The following is a 14,504-nucleotide window of genomic DNA, read 5'->3' on the forward strand; positions in this document are numbered from 1 at the left end:
CAAAGGACCCTATCTTCGCGGTTGTTTTCTCCCACGTCTATTACACGTGCGTAGGTTCCGTATGTGTTCCATACGAAGGTTGGTACGGTTCGATTCCAACGAACCTATCAGCACGGTTGTTTCACCACGTTTGTCATACGTGCGCCGATCCCGCATCGCGAGTATGCGAAGGGTTATATGGTTCCATCCAAAGGGGACCTATTTCCACGGTTGAGTGCTGTCCATGCAGCCTTAAACGCATGGGTGCCGTTCCTATAGTGAGCGGTAATGTTTGGGAACGCTTTCGTGGGTGCTGGCACGAAAGGTTCGTGTGTGGCGTTTTCTGCAGGTTGCTAACCGCGTTCGTTTATGAGACGTTACTAGAACCGACTAGTTATTATAGGGAGAGACGTATTGTTGCCTTGTCACCGGCACTGACCGCGTAAGACCCGAGTTTTGGGCAGTTGTTTTTGGTTAAGAGTAAGGTAGGCCGTGCATGCGTCATATCTAAAAGGTTGTACGGTTCCCTTTCTCAACAGCAACCCTGTTCGAAAGAGTTCTTTTGGATCTAAGGATTTCTAGTTTCTCTTAGTTGCTCTCGGTTAAACCCGTATGCTTCTCTATCCGACCCCTGACCCTTGGAATCTATCTCACGTGGTTTTCGGTTTTCTTGGTTCCAGATGGCTGTTCCCGGACATGTTGTTTTTGGAGCGGATGGTACCTTCCAGTCAACGTGCCTGCATTTCGAGGGGTTTCCCGCGATTCTGTGGGATACGCTGAAGTGGTTTGGGTACCAGTCCCCGCCCTTGTATGCCGGGCGGTTATATCTGGAACAGGGCATTCAGACGTGCCAAGTGCAAGCGTTGGTACCACCTCCCCTTGCACGGCCCGACTGGCCCTCTCTTGGCATAATAGCCTATGGTCTCGCTCCGGAAGATACATGGGAGTCCGCTGCCCTTCAGTTGCTCACCCAGTTCTGTCAGCTACATCCCGTGGAGATCACGCTAGACCCGATCGGCCTCTTCCCCGTCAGGAACCGGCTGGACCCGGCATGGCTTGACCGCGTCGGGAACATCGAGGTGTTAGCCACCACCTGCGCCATGGTCACCATCTCCACCAACATCCGGTGCATGGCCGCTCTCTACCGGTTGATAGAGCTTCAGGGAAGAGCCATGACCCTCTTCGCCTGGACGGCTGCGGATACCCACGGGTACCTCCACGCAGCAAGAAGAGACATGGTAGGCCAAACCTACCAGCTGATCCAGCATGGTATCCAGATCCACGATATGCAAGATCGGATCTCCGAGCTTGAAGGAGAAGTCGCCGACCTCGTGGACGGCATGATAGAGCTCTCGGAGGAAAAGATGGAGGTGGAAATGGAGTTGGCAGTTGCCAATGCCCACCTGGAGGAGCACCAAGCCGAGCTCGAAGATATGCATGCCCTCAACATGCAGCTCGAAGCTCAGGAGGACCCTAAGGAAGATGAGGGAGCGTCCAGCATGGATATAGAGGAAGATGGCGCCCCTTCTCCGACTCATAGTGTCCATTGGTAGATTAAGGGTTCTCAGGGAACCATCTTTTTGTTGTACTCCTCGGCAGCCTAGATTTTGGAAAAGTTCTAATAGGTTAGCCTCGAGTTGAGTGCTCCCTGTGTTGAAACACCGTTGTATATAAAGTTAACCCCGGTGCATAGCTTTCTCATCTTTGTATGGTGTGGATGCTAGGTTGAGTAAGTTGCGCCGTGACCATATGCTGTGTTCTGAGGACCTGTTCTTGGGCCGACCCCAGCTTGTGAAACCGAGTGCGCCGACCCTTTGAGGCAGTTTCCGCCTCGTCCGACCCTTTTTAAGTACGGACCGTGTCCGACCCCTTGGTTTGAGTGGATCAGATCATAGGAGTCTGTATGTGGCATGTGTTGCCTGAAGTGGAGTACCAGGTCAAGTAGAGGTTATCTATGCTGAGAATGAGAGGAATGTGCTTTCTCTATGAGGACGTGTGATGCACCATTGGCAAGAGTCGCATTAAGGGATTTAATCCATACGTTCCATTTGTTGGAGTATACCTAAGGTTATGAAATTAATGGGGCGTTAACTCTTGCAGATGGCGCACCGCACTAGGTTTGGTTCTGTGCCCAGTGGTAGTGATCAGCGACAGGATCTTCCCCCGCCCCCGACCCCATCGCCATTGGAGGCAATCCTAGCAACTCAAACTGAGCTGCTAAGGCATCTGGTGCAAGGACAACAACAACAGCCACATGGTGGAAGAGCACAGCCGCAGCCGCATATCGCACGGTATGAGGACTTTCTGGGGACACAGCCCCCGCTATTCCAAAAGACACAAGAACCGCTCGATGCTGACGCATGGGTTCGTACGATCGAATCCAAGTTCGAGCTCCTCACCGCTCCATGCCCCGACAACAACAAGGCGCGGTTTGCAGCTCAGCAGCTGCGTGGCTCCGCACGGCTTTGGTGGGACCACTACCATGCCATGCTGCCGGCTGGCCACGTGGTTAGTTGGAACGAGTTTAAGACGGCGTTTAAAGCGCATCACATTCCAGAAGGTCTCCTGGAGCGTAAGCTCAACGAGTTTCTAGCCCTCACCCAAGGAACTCGGGATGTGCTGCATTACGCCCAAGCTTTCAATGACCTATGCCGTTATGCTGGCTATCATGCGGACACAGACAAGAAGAAGCGGGATAGATTCCGCCGAGGACTGAGTTTCGAGCTCAGGGAAAGGTTGAACCCCATAAAGGTGGACACCTACAATGAGTTGGTCAATCTGGCCATCTCTCAGGAGGACTGCATGCAAGCTCTCAAGGCCGACCAGAAGAGGAAAGCCTCTGTGGCATTTCCGAGTCCACCGACTTGAAGGTTCCGGATGGTCCCTCCACAAGCCCCTGGCCGACCCCAGCAGTCAGGGAAATGGATCGTCCGACCCCCGCCGGCAACAACGCCTCGTTTTCCAGGCTTCCAACCGCAAGTGCCCCGGCCGACCCTGCCAACGCCACCTCGCCCGGCAGCCAGTAATCGTTGTTTTACCTGCGGCAATGAAGGACATTTTGCAAAGGACTGCCCCAGGAACAAGAATCAACAACAAGGTCAGAACCCCATGGCAGCCAGAGGAAGAAGGCCCAAGGTGCAAGTCCGACAAGGCCGACTCAACTACACCAGCTTGACCGAGCTCCCCGAAGGTGCGCCAGTAATGACGGGTACTTTCCTTATTTTAAATCAAGCTGTTGTTGTGTTGTTTGATTCGGGAGCCTCTCATAGCTTTATCGGGAGTAAGGCAAGGGAAAGATGTGGGCTAAGTGTCGGTCACACTAAGGAACCCTATGTGATCGCCACTCCTGGAGGAAGGATAACGTCGGATCAGGTCGTTATTCTTGTACCTCTCCAGCTAGGCCCCACCCTCTTCAAGGAAAACCTTATCATCCTTGACCTAGAAGGCATGGATGTCATCCTTGGTATGGAATGGATGGCCCGACATCATGTGGTTCTAGATACATCAGCCCGATCTCTCTACATCAGCTCACCCTCCCATGGTAGTTCTACCGTATCCTTGACCCATCCTGAGTCTTCGCTTCCTTGTGCCTACCCTCTCTTGGGAGCCCGTCTAGAAGACCTCCCTGTTATCTGTGAGTACCCTGATGTGTTTCCAGAAGATTTGCCGGGTATGCCACCTGATAGAGAAGTTGAGTTTTCCATAGAGTTGATCCCTGGCACAGCCCCTATATCTAAGAGACCCTATCGGATGCCACCCGCTGAGTTAGCCGTGTTGAAGACCCAGTTGCATGATCTGTTGGAAAAGGGCTTCATTCGACCCAGTACATCATCTTGGGGTTGCCCCGCCCTGTTTGTGAAGAAGAAAGATGGCAGTCTACGTATGTGTGTGGATTACCGACCCCTCAATGCTGTGACAGTCAAGAACAAGTACCCGCTGCCACGCATTGATGTCTTGTTCGATCAGTTAGCCGGAGCAAAAGTGTTCTCCAAGATCGATCTTCGTTCTGGTTATCACCAAATAAAGATTCGACCCTGCGACATACCCAAGACAGCTTTCTCTACCAGATATGGACTGTACGAGTACCTAGTCATGTCCTTTGGACTCACCAATGCACCCGCCTATTTCATGTACCTTATGAACTCGGTGTTTATACCCGAGCTGGACAAGTTTGTACTGGTGTTCATTGATGATATCCTAGTGTACTCGAAGAACGAGGAAGAGCATGCCGACCATCTTCATATAGTTCTCCAACGGCTGAGAAATCACCAGCTCTATGCCAAGTTCTCCAAGTGTGAGTTTTGGTTAGATAGTGTCAAGTTTCTGGGACACACTATCTCCAAGGATGGTATCGCCGTGGATCCCAGTAAGGTGCAAGAAGTCATGGAATGGAAGTCTCCTGCCTCAGTACACCAGATCAGGAGTTTCCTTGGACTGGCAGGTTACTATCGGCGTTTCATACCGGATTTCTCCAAGATAGCTAAGCCGATGACCGAGTTGCTGAAGAAAGAGGTCAAATTTGTGTGGGACACCAAGTGTGAAGAGGCCTTCAAGACCCTGAAGCACTTGCTGACCACAGCCCCAGTTTTGGCTCAACCCGACCCCTCTAGGCCGTATGACGTATACTATGACGCCTCTGGTACTGGACTTGGGTGTGTTCTTATGCAAGACAACCGAGTCATTGCCTATGCCTCACGTGCGTTACGACCTCATGAGCTAAGCTACCCGACCCATGACCTTGAGTTGGCAGCAGTGATACATGCCTTGAAGATATGGAGGCACTACCTAATGGGAGCTCACTGCAACATCTACACCGACCACAAGAGCCTCAAGTACATCTTCACTCAAGCCGACCTCAACATGCGTCAGAGAAGGTGGCTGGAGTTGATAAAGGATTATGAATTGGAAGTGCACTATCATCCTGGCAAAGCCAATGTGGTAGCCGATGCCCTCAGCCGCAAACCCCATTGCAACTGCTTGTTGTCAACAGCCTTCACCAAGACCTTGTGCCACGAGATGGGAAAACTCCGTTTGGAGATTATTCCTCATGGAACCCTTGGTCACATCATCCTTGACTCAGTTTTGGAAGACCGAATCCGGTCAGCACAAGTAAGAGATACGGAAGTACAACGGATCATCGGTAAGATCTCAGTAAAGGATGAGGGATATAAGCATTTTCGTCAGGAAAAAACGGGAGGTGTGTATTATGGAAACCGGCTAGTAGTGCCCGCCGATCCCGAGTTGAGGAAGCAAATCCTAGATGAAGCTCATCTCTCCAAGTTCTCAATCCATCCTGGCAGCAATAAGATGTATCATGATCTTCGTCAAACCTTTTGGTGGAGTGGAATGAAACCAGAGATAGCTCGTTATGTTTCAGAATGTGACACCTGTCAACGTGTCAAGGCCAGTCATTTGAAGGTAGCAGGAACCTTGCAGCCGCTACCTATTCCCTCTTGTAAATGGGAAGACATCAGCATGGACTTCATAGTTGGATTACCCCTTACAACACAACGGTATGATTCCATCTGGGTTGTAGTGGACCGTCTGACCAAGACAGCACATTTCCTTCCTGTTCGCACCACCTACACAGTCAAGCAGTATGCAGAGTTGTACCTCGACCGTATAGTTTCCCTATATGGTGTACCCAAGACTATCGTCTCTGATCGAGGAGTTCAGTTTGTGGCACGTTTTTGGGAGCAGCTACAAGCATCTATGGGCACCAAGCTCATCCGAAGCTTGACCTATCATCCTCAAACCGATCGCCAAACCGAGAGAGTCAACCAGATTCTTGAAGACATGTTAAGAGCTTGTGCTATCCACTATGATAAAAACTGGGACAAGTGTCTGCCCTTAGCAGAATTCTCCTACAATAACAGCTACCAGGCCAGTTTGAAGATGGCACCGTTTGAGGCCCTGTATGGCCAAAGATGCAGGACACCCTTGAACTGGTCCCAACCAGGGGAAAGACAGGTCTATGGCCCTGACTTAGTGGCAGAAGCCGAAGATCAAGTGAAGGTAATTCAAGCAAATCTCAAGGCTGCCCAATCTCGACAGAAGAGTTACTCCGACCAGCGGAGAAGACCCCTGCAGTTCGACCTTGGTGATCATGTGTACCTTCGAGTCTTCCCGACCAAAGGAGTGCAGTGGTTTGGAATAAAAGGCAAGTTAGCTCCCCGCTATGTTGGCCCTTATAAGATTGTGGAGATATGTGGACCCGTTGCTTACCGGATCCAACTCCCAGAACAGCTATCAGCCATACATGATGTTTTCCATGTGTCTCAACTGAAGAAATGTGTCCGAGTTCCAGCAGAGATCTTATAGCAAGGACAGCTTCAGGTAGAGCCCGACCTGACCTACGCCGAGTACCCAGATCGAGTTCTTGACCAAAAGGAAAGGCACACCCGACGCCAAGTGGTAAAGATGTACAAGATACTCTGGAGAAACCACACCGAGGATGAAGCAACATGGGAAACGGACGAATATCTGAACAAGCGTTTCCCAGGTTTTCTATCCCATCAAGGAGGTAAGGACAGCACACCCCCTTGATCTCGGAATCTCGGGACGAGATTCTTTTTAAGAGGGGTAGGCTGTAATGACCGACCCCTAAACCTTTCCGTGTTAGTCTTGATCAGAGCCTTTGATCCTAGCCATCTGTCTTGCTTGACCGTGCCTAAGTGCTCAGCTATCCGCCTGGTCCCGACCCCTGAGATCCGACCCCTTCCCGCTTCGCTCCTCTCCCGACCCCGGCGAGCTCAGCCCACCGTCGGATTCTGCTAATCTTCCTCACCCGTCCGATCTATCCACCGGTGGACCCGTGAGATCTTTTCCAGATCCCCCATGACAGCCGCACTCGAGTTGCATGGCTGCTTCAGAGTCTTCCTGCCGCGTGGCTCATCTTCTCCGATGCCTGCCGCTCAGTTTTATCTCTGGCCAGCGACCGAGTGGGTTCCCGCGCCCCCTTTCCCCAATGGCAGCGGAAGCCCTCTACACCCCTTTCTGCAAAGCCTCGCCTCCCGCGCCCATCATCACGCCGCCAGATCCCGGCCCCAGAGCCCGATGTCGCCCGTCTTTTCCGTCCCTTCAGCCACAGTCGCGCCGCCTGGTCGCCGCTACACGACGATTCCTCCACCGCCAACCCCGACCGCGGCCGCGACAGTTCCTTTTCCCCCGCTCTGTCAGAAGCCGCTCGACAATCTGTTGTTCCGCGCTCTCCCCCGCGCCCGCGTCCGCCTGTCTTCTCACCTGTGCGCCCTCGATTCTAGCGCCGTTAAGCCGGTCGCTTCTATCAAATCTTCCGCACGGCGACGCCCGCTTTCCGCCAAATCTCAACCACCAGTCTACCCGCTCCTACGCCGCCCTGACGGCAGAACGCAATGATCGCTGGCGTCACCCCCGGAGTTCTGCACCACCGCCCTCTTTGCTCAATCACCGCCCCGGCAGAGCACTCCATTGCCTCTCCCCGGCCTTCGCGCCGCTCCCCTTCTCTCTCTCCGCGCCGTTTCCTTTCCTCTGCTCCAGCAGCTATAAAAGGAATGCCCCCGTCGCCGGTGTTCCCTCCGCCCTTGTTGCCTTCAGCCTTCTCTCGCTCTCTACTCAAGATCATAGCGCCACCCACCTAGTTCTTAAGGAGTTCTTCTCTCAGTTCTCTCTCAGTCTTCTCCAAGTCACCCAGCAGCTTGCTCCTCCGTGCTGCGGAAAAGCTCTCTTGTGATCCGCAAGAAGCAGCGCCGCCGCCGGAGCATTGCCGGTCTTAGCTTCTGTTCAAACCTTAGTCCCTCCGCCCAAGTCTGCCTCTTCCCGACCCCAAGCTTTCCTTTCAGGAAGAAGGTGAGTTGCCGACCCCAGTCCGCCCCGCCCGACCCCTCCTATCCGCCCGACCCTATCTGTTCCGCCGACCCTTATCCGCCTCACCCGAGGGTTCGGCTGTGGTCTTTTTCTTCAACCCGAGGGTGTATGTGTAAAACTTAGGAACCCTGCAGCGCTTGCGTCTGAGGATCCCTAGTTTTTTCTGCATCCTCTAGTTCAAGAATCAGATCATAAGTTCCTTTCCTACCCTTACCTCTTGATCATCAGCAGCTCTCTTGAACCACCATAACCTCCTGCTCTTTGTCGCAAGTTTCTGGGCTCAGGCGAGCCAGTGTTGCTGTTGAAATACCCATCTATGCTAACCCTTGCATTGCATTCGTGTAGAGCTGCACCTCGCCGACGGTTTCTACGAGCTTCACCCGGCGCCAGAAGAAGAAGCTGTAGCCGAGCTCCTGCCCTTCGAAGCCGAAGTCGCCCCCGAAGTCGAGCAGTTCCCGTCCTCCTTGCTTGAAGGCAAGCCCCGGTTGCATGAAAATCCTACGTGTTTTGCCAGACTTGCGCATGCCTTCTGTAACATGCTTATGCATTTACGTATAGGAGTTGTGTGAAACTCTAGATGCATGACTTAGTTATCCCAGTGATCTGAGCACTAGCTGTTGGACCGAGTAGCTGCATTGCTTAACTAAGAGACGGTAAAAGTCGAGTGATTTCCTGTCACTTGCGAGTTGTAGGAGTTGCATGTTTACTCTCCTGTTATAACTATAAGGACGATGGACGGGGCAGGGTTTTGGTAACTTTTTGGTGGTCGGATGGTTGCCCCGTCTGTCTATGAAATCTTGCTAAGGCCCGACAGTGGTGGTGTTCGTGATCAAGTGTTTGAAAGTACTAGCCTCATACTTAGTATGGGATGAGGAAGCCTAGTACCGGATTTGAACCTAGACGTGAGCGGTCGCCCCATTGTTCTTGGAACAGAGTTTCCCCTGCTGGTTGTCGCACGTGGTGGCAAGCGTGGTCACAGAACGGCAGAGGCCGGGTCGGTGGAACCTTGCACCAAAGGAAATGGGCCCGACACGGGTTAGGGGATTGATGGGGAAGGCCGACATAGGAAGCGACCTCCGGGTGCGCGGATGTCGTGAGGCTAGGTTCACCATGCATGGTTAAAGAACTCGAATCGATTCGTCTGCCTCTCACAGTTTGAGATTGCTTGATCGCTATGTCACCCTGAGTAAATGAGGAATCTGATGATGGCAATGTTTGTTGTTATATCTATACATCTTGTTTGGTTCAATGAATGCTTAGAATAGGTGGCACAACCTAAACTGGTAAATGAACCTAGAACCGGAGCTAAAACTTGAAAATAGGGTTACTTAGTGCTTTTGGCAAACAAACCTCTCAGCCAAATAGCTTGCATGTCTAGAAGGAGGAGTAGCCCTTACTCCTATCGGTTAAGTCTTGTTGAGCTTAGTAGCTCAGCCTTGTTGTGGCTCCTGTTTTTCAGGTGAAGTTGCTGCTTCCGACCCCTCTCTGGTTGGTGCTTGGCCGCCCCAGCTCCCGCCAGGCTGGACGGTCGAGTGGGATCCTTCCTCGGACGGCGAGGAGAGGAACCAGTGATGTCCCGGTTGGCCTCACCAGGGATGTCCGACCCCGACGAAGTCTTCCGCTAGAGCTTTCTCTGTTGTTTCTTGAAAACTTGTAAAACTCCGATGTTGGATTTTATGGCCGAACTAAATGGGTAAAACTTGTTCAACTCAGTGGACTTGTTGTATTCTCTGTAACCACTCACCTTCGTGTGGGTTTGCTAAACTCGATCCTGTTTAAGTGGTTAAATCGGATGCAATCCGACGGCACTTCGTATTAACTCGGTTTAGGCAGGAGGGTCGCATGTTAGGCGGCTTAACCCTGCTTAATCAAGCTAATCCGAGGTGGTTCCGCCACAATGAGCCCCCAAACCCTTCAGTCTACATCCACCACCGTCCACTACTATCCAAACAAACCCTAGGTGGGCTTCGTTGTGCACTTGTGCTGCTCGACACGGAGTTTGGTCGGGCACCGAACTTGGCCTCTTCTGGTACGACACCTCCTGCTACCTGCAAAAGGCAGTCAGGAGGCCATGGATGAGGTAATACTGCATGCGTGCTGAGAACTCGAAGATGGTGGCTAAAAACAACCGCGGCCTCAGCTCAGAGCAACGGCAAGGTTTTTGATCGGTTCCCATTATTGGACGGGGCATGTATGTAGCGCCCTCCTGTCCGTAGCTAAACTCGAGCGTTCGATCGCCAGGATCCTAGGAGTATGTGTGTCTGTCCGTAGCTGAACTCTACTACATGCCTGCTGCCTGCTCTCACCCTATTCGACGGTCCACGGATATAAGGAGGGCTAGGGGGCTCTAGCGCCCCTACATGTGTGAAGCCAATGGATCCCCCTAAGCCACCCCCCCTAGAAGGAAGGATGAGCAAATGAGCCCCCCAGCTTCTTAAGATGCCTCTGCCACTAGGTCGGCCTGTTGAAGAATTGCAGTCTCAGACCTCCTATGGTAGGGCTTCCCAACCAGCTTCTGGTGAAGCACTACCAAAGGGCCATCTCCAAATCGACGAAGCCTCCGAAAATCCACTAACTGGTGGTGAAGGAGGGAGCCAGAGCTAGAAAAATTGGTTCCCCGTAGCTCCATCCTGCCCGCGGGGCCAAACTGCCTCCTTTGCCCCCGCGCGCCTCCTGGGCAACAACGGCGCAAGCAAGCGGCCAACGGATGCAGAGGTGGCGCGAGTGAGGTGGGTCGACATGCGCAGGCGAGCGCTCAGTGCAAGCTTGGCAGGGGGCTGGAGGGCGACGGTGCAAGCGACGGTGGCATGGGGCTGGGGGGTGGCGACGGCAACGCGGGATAGGGGCTGGAGGGCAGCGCCAGCACGAGCGAGGCAGGGGTTGGAGGGCGACGCCTGCGCGTGCACAGCTGTGACGGGAGGCGGAGGGAGACGGGAGAAGTGGTGACAGTCGACAGGTGAATGGATAAGAAAGAGAGAGGAAGGGAAGAGGAAGGGAAGGGAAGGGGCTAAAGAATAGGAAGAGAAGAGAAAAGGAGAAAGAGAAAAAAGAGAAAAAAAGGAGGGAAGGGAAAATAAGAGAGGAGAAAAAAGGAAAAAAAGGAAAATAAAAAAGATAAAGGCATTAAAGACATTACATCTTTTTATCCACGTTACATTTCATCCGCCCATGACGTAGATGCATGATAGGCGCGTGATGAGTGGAGTAAATTTAAAAAAAATTGTGACATTATGTGTCTACAGTCTGTAAAAAGTAAAGTCGAGGGAGCATTCTACACGATCTCGCATGGTTTGGTACTTGCCATTCATCGGCATAAGATTCTATAAGACTCGCTTGGTCCATCAAAGATAGAAAAAGAGAGAATTAGGCAGAACCACCTATCAGCATTCAGACTTAAGAAGACAAAAAGTTCGTACCAAGATGAGGCATCTTTAGATGGAGAAAGAGAAAGTCTGGCAATGACCAGGCTTATACATCTATCAGTCGTGAGCGAGAGGTATAGCAAGAGTGATCTTCCCTGAAAAAAGTAATACCAAGACCGAAAAATCAAACAGATAGGTTTGAATCTTCTCGAAAGCGCTGTCCTGGCAATAGAGGAATCATCGGTGTCCGACATTTACCCACGCACAACAATATTAGCAACTGCACGGGACACATCCGTTTCAGAGTTTCGTACGCCTGCATGTATGGACTCTGTAGTCTGTACAAAAAAAAACACAAAAACTAAGAAATAAGAGTAAAGTGCATGGCTAAACTTGGTTCGTTGGTGTCACTCTCAAAATGCATACCTGAGTCCCTAAATTTGAGCTCAGGTGTTATTTAGGTCCCTGTATACTCAAAATGCAGATTTTTACTCCTTAAACTTAGCTTCGGGTATCGTATAGGTCCTTAAACTCTTGTAACGCAGTGTCATCCAACTGATAGAATATAATATTATAAAAATTTTATACTTACAAGCAAGCTATTATTTTCATTAGCACATTTCAATACTTGTTTTATTGCTCCGTCATCTTCTCCCAATATTGGATTAGTAATTTATCTTATAAGCTCTAATTCTAATTTAGTAAGTGCAACGAGTCCAAAAATAGCAGAGTATGCGTGTAATGCGCACCTAGCAAGTTAAGATATTACCGTCGAAGTAAAAGATCATGTTCACTGTATCAATATTCTTCACACATGTTGAGCTGAAATTCACTTTATTTGATTGTAATTAAATTATATCTATGTAAAATTAAGTTTTTATCAATTTAATTGAGATAACAATGCTTTTAAAGAGTATATGGACCTAGACGACACCCGAAGCCAAGTTTAAGGGGCTAGATCTGCATTATGAGAGCATATAGACCTAAACGACACCTGAGCCCCCAAGTTTAGAGAGCTAGATATGCATTCGGTACGGTAATTAAATTATATCTATGTAAAATTAAGTTTTTATCAATTTAATTGAAATGACAATGCTTTTAGAGAGTATATGGACCTAGATGACACCCGAAGCTAAATTTAGGGGGCTAGATCTGCATTATAAGAGCATATAGACCTAAATGACACTCGAGCTAAGTTTTGAAAGCTAAATATACATTTTGAGAGTACGGGAACCTAAACAACACAGCGAGACAAGTTTAAGGACCGACCATGCAACTTACTTAGGAAATAATAACATATCTGGAAAGATAATTATTGTACATAAGATTAGTTCTTGCGGTAGGTAACATACAAGTATATAGCACCACATTGTTGTTGCAAAACATAGTGGTTCGCTTATTCGATGAAACCCAAACGTCATCGTCATCTTACATGCGCTTTCTCTAGAAACGGAGATCACATACATGAATCTCTCTGTCCCCTCTTGCATACTACTCTGGTAGCTTCATGTAGCTGCGCTCTCTATAGGTTATCCTACTCATCTGCCTTGGCCAGCTTCCCCTTCTTTGCTTCATAATCCTTCACGGCGGCTTTGATCGCATCCTCAGCAAGCATGCTGCAGTGGAGCTTCACCGGGGGAAGAGACAAGTGCTTTGCAATCTCACTGGAAAATGCAAAGACCAGTGACCAGGTTACTGAGTTACTGACTAGACAGTAGTTTCACTCAAATTACTAATGAAAAATTGAATGGTATACAGATAGAATGGATTGAGGATGCATAGACAAGCAGTGGCTGCTGCAGGTTTAATTGCTGTGATAACAAGTGCAAGCAGATCATCTGTTAGATTCCAATCATTAAAAATAAAATTGATGCACATGAGGCCATGCGGGCAATGTGGACACTCAACGATGCAGAGTTATTAAAATATGTTTTAAACTTAAATACAGGTAAAACACACATTTCAGTTCACCTGAATGGTATGGACCCAGCTATTTGCCAACAATACAAATCCTCCCAAGATAAAAGGGGAAAAAGTTAAGTCAAACCATATATGCTCATGGATACCCATGCAACATTTTGTGGTTAATGCATCTCAATAAAAGTTTGAACATAAACATGGTACTCAAAATTAAGTGTATGATTATGCTGTAGAGAAGACTATAATACATCTCAAGTGTTCCGCACCATGTTGCATTTAATGTACTTCAACTGAATCGTATACATAGAATTTGGAAATGAACCATAAGCATATAATCTTATCAAACATCTTATCAAACAGGAGCAACCAACATGGAAATGATTTCGAAGCAGAGTCATAACTTACGTGTTCTTAATTGCTACTACTTCTTCCATTTGCTTGCCCTTCACCCACTCACTAGCTGCAAGTGCAGAAATAGATAAGGAACCAAATGTAAATTTAAATGGGTAAACTTTAAGCATCACTTATATCAGGAAAAAAATAGACAAAACATCGTGCATCCTGTGATGACTGATGACAACATGTCAGTAAATCCAACCAAGCGCTTAAGAAAAAGCATGACAACTGAACCTCAAACACCTAGAGTGACAAATGATGATTCTAGCTTGAACATGCCACCATACAAAGCGCTGGGTAAAAATATAGCTTTACAATCTGCAAAACTTAAGCACATAGTCAATAAATCTACTTTGAAACCTGTACTTTTCCCAATATTTTTCCATTTTCTCAAAGCCCCCATGTGACTTTCTTTGATCTGAAAAGGTCATATCTAAGTGCAAATTCCCGCAAAGAAATAAGTAATTATGAGATTTGGTAACAACATTGTTTGTTGTAAAACCACAATATTCTTAGTCACATCACCAAAAATGGCTGGTAGAATATCTGGTTGCAGTGGCTTTTGGTAAGCTGCATAGACTACATGTGCCACGTGATCTGGTCAAAGAGTGGCAGGGGAACAGAAACAACACAACTATCAACAAAAAAAGGTATCAGCGCATGAAGGATGATTAGCTGGAATAGCTCAGTTGGTTAGAGCGTGTGGCTGTTAACCACAAGGTCGGAGGTTCAAGCCCTCCTTCTAGCGCCAAATTTTTAGCTTTTGCTAGGCAATTTTTTTACAACTGTATATGGACAAGGTTGGTTCTCCAATCTCCTTTAGTTTCATAGGCTTTTGCTAGGCAATTTTTTTTACAACTGTACGAAGTATGTCCGTATTGCTTTGCCTCAAAATAGATCCAAACACCTGGCACAACTAGACTGATCAACCATATGGGCAAGGTTGGTTCTCCAATCTCCTTTAGTTTAAACAAAAGGGTATATGAACAAGCTGTGACAAAA

The 14,504-nt window shown here is 49.1% G+C and overlaps 1 non-coding gene across 1 annotated transcript; it reads left to right on the forward strand.

Moving 5' to 3' along the window:
• The first annotated feature begins 14,176 nt into the window (after positions 1–14,176).
• Positions 14,177–14,250, forward strand: TRNAN-GUU. Its single transcript has one exon. It is a non-coding gene; the product is annotated as a tRNA-Asn (tRNA).
• Positions 14,251–14,504: the final 254 nt, after the last annotated feature.

The sequence above is a fragment of the Setaria italica genome, chromosome III (assembly GCF_000263155.2).
Source record: "Setaria italica strain Yugu1 chromosome III, Setaria_italica_v2.0, whole genome shotgun sequence".
NCBI classification, from domain to species: Eukaryota; Viridiplantae; Streptophyta; class Magnoliopsida; order Poales; family Poaceae; genus Setaria; species Setaria italica.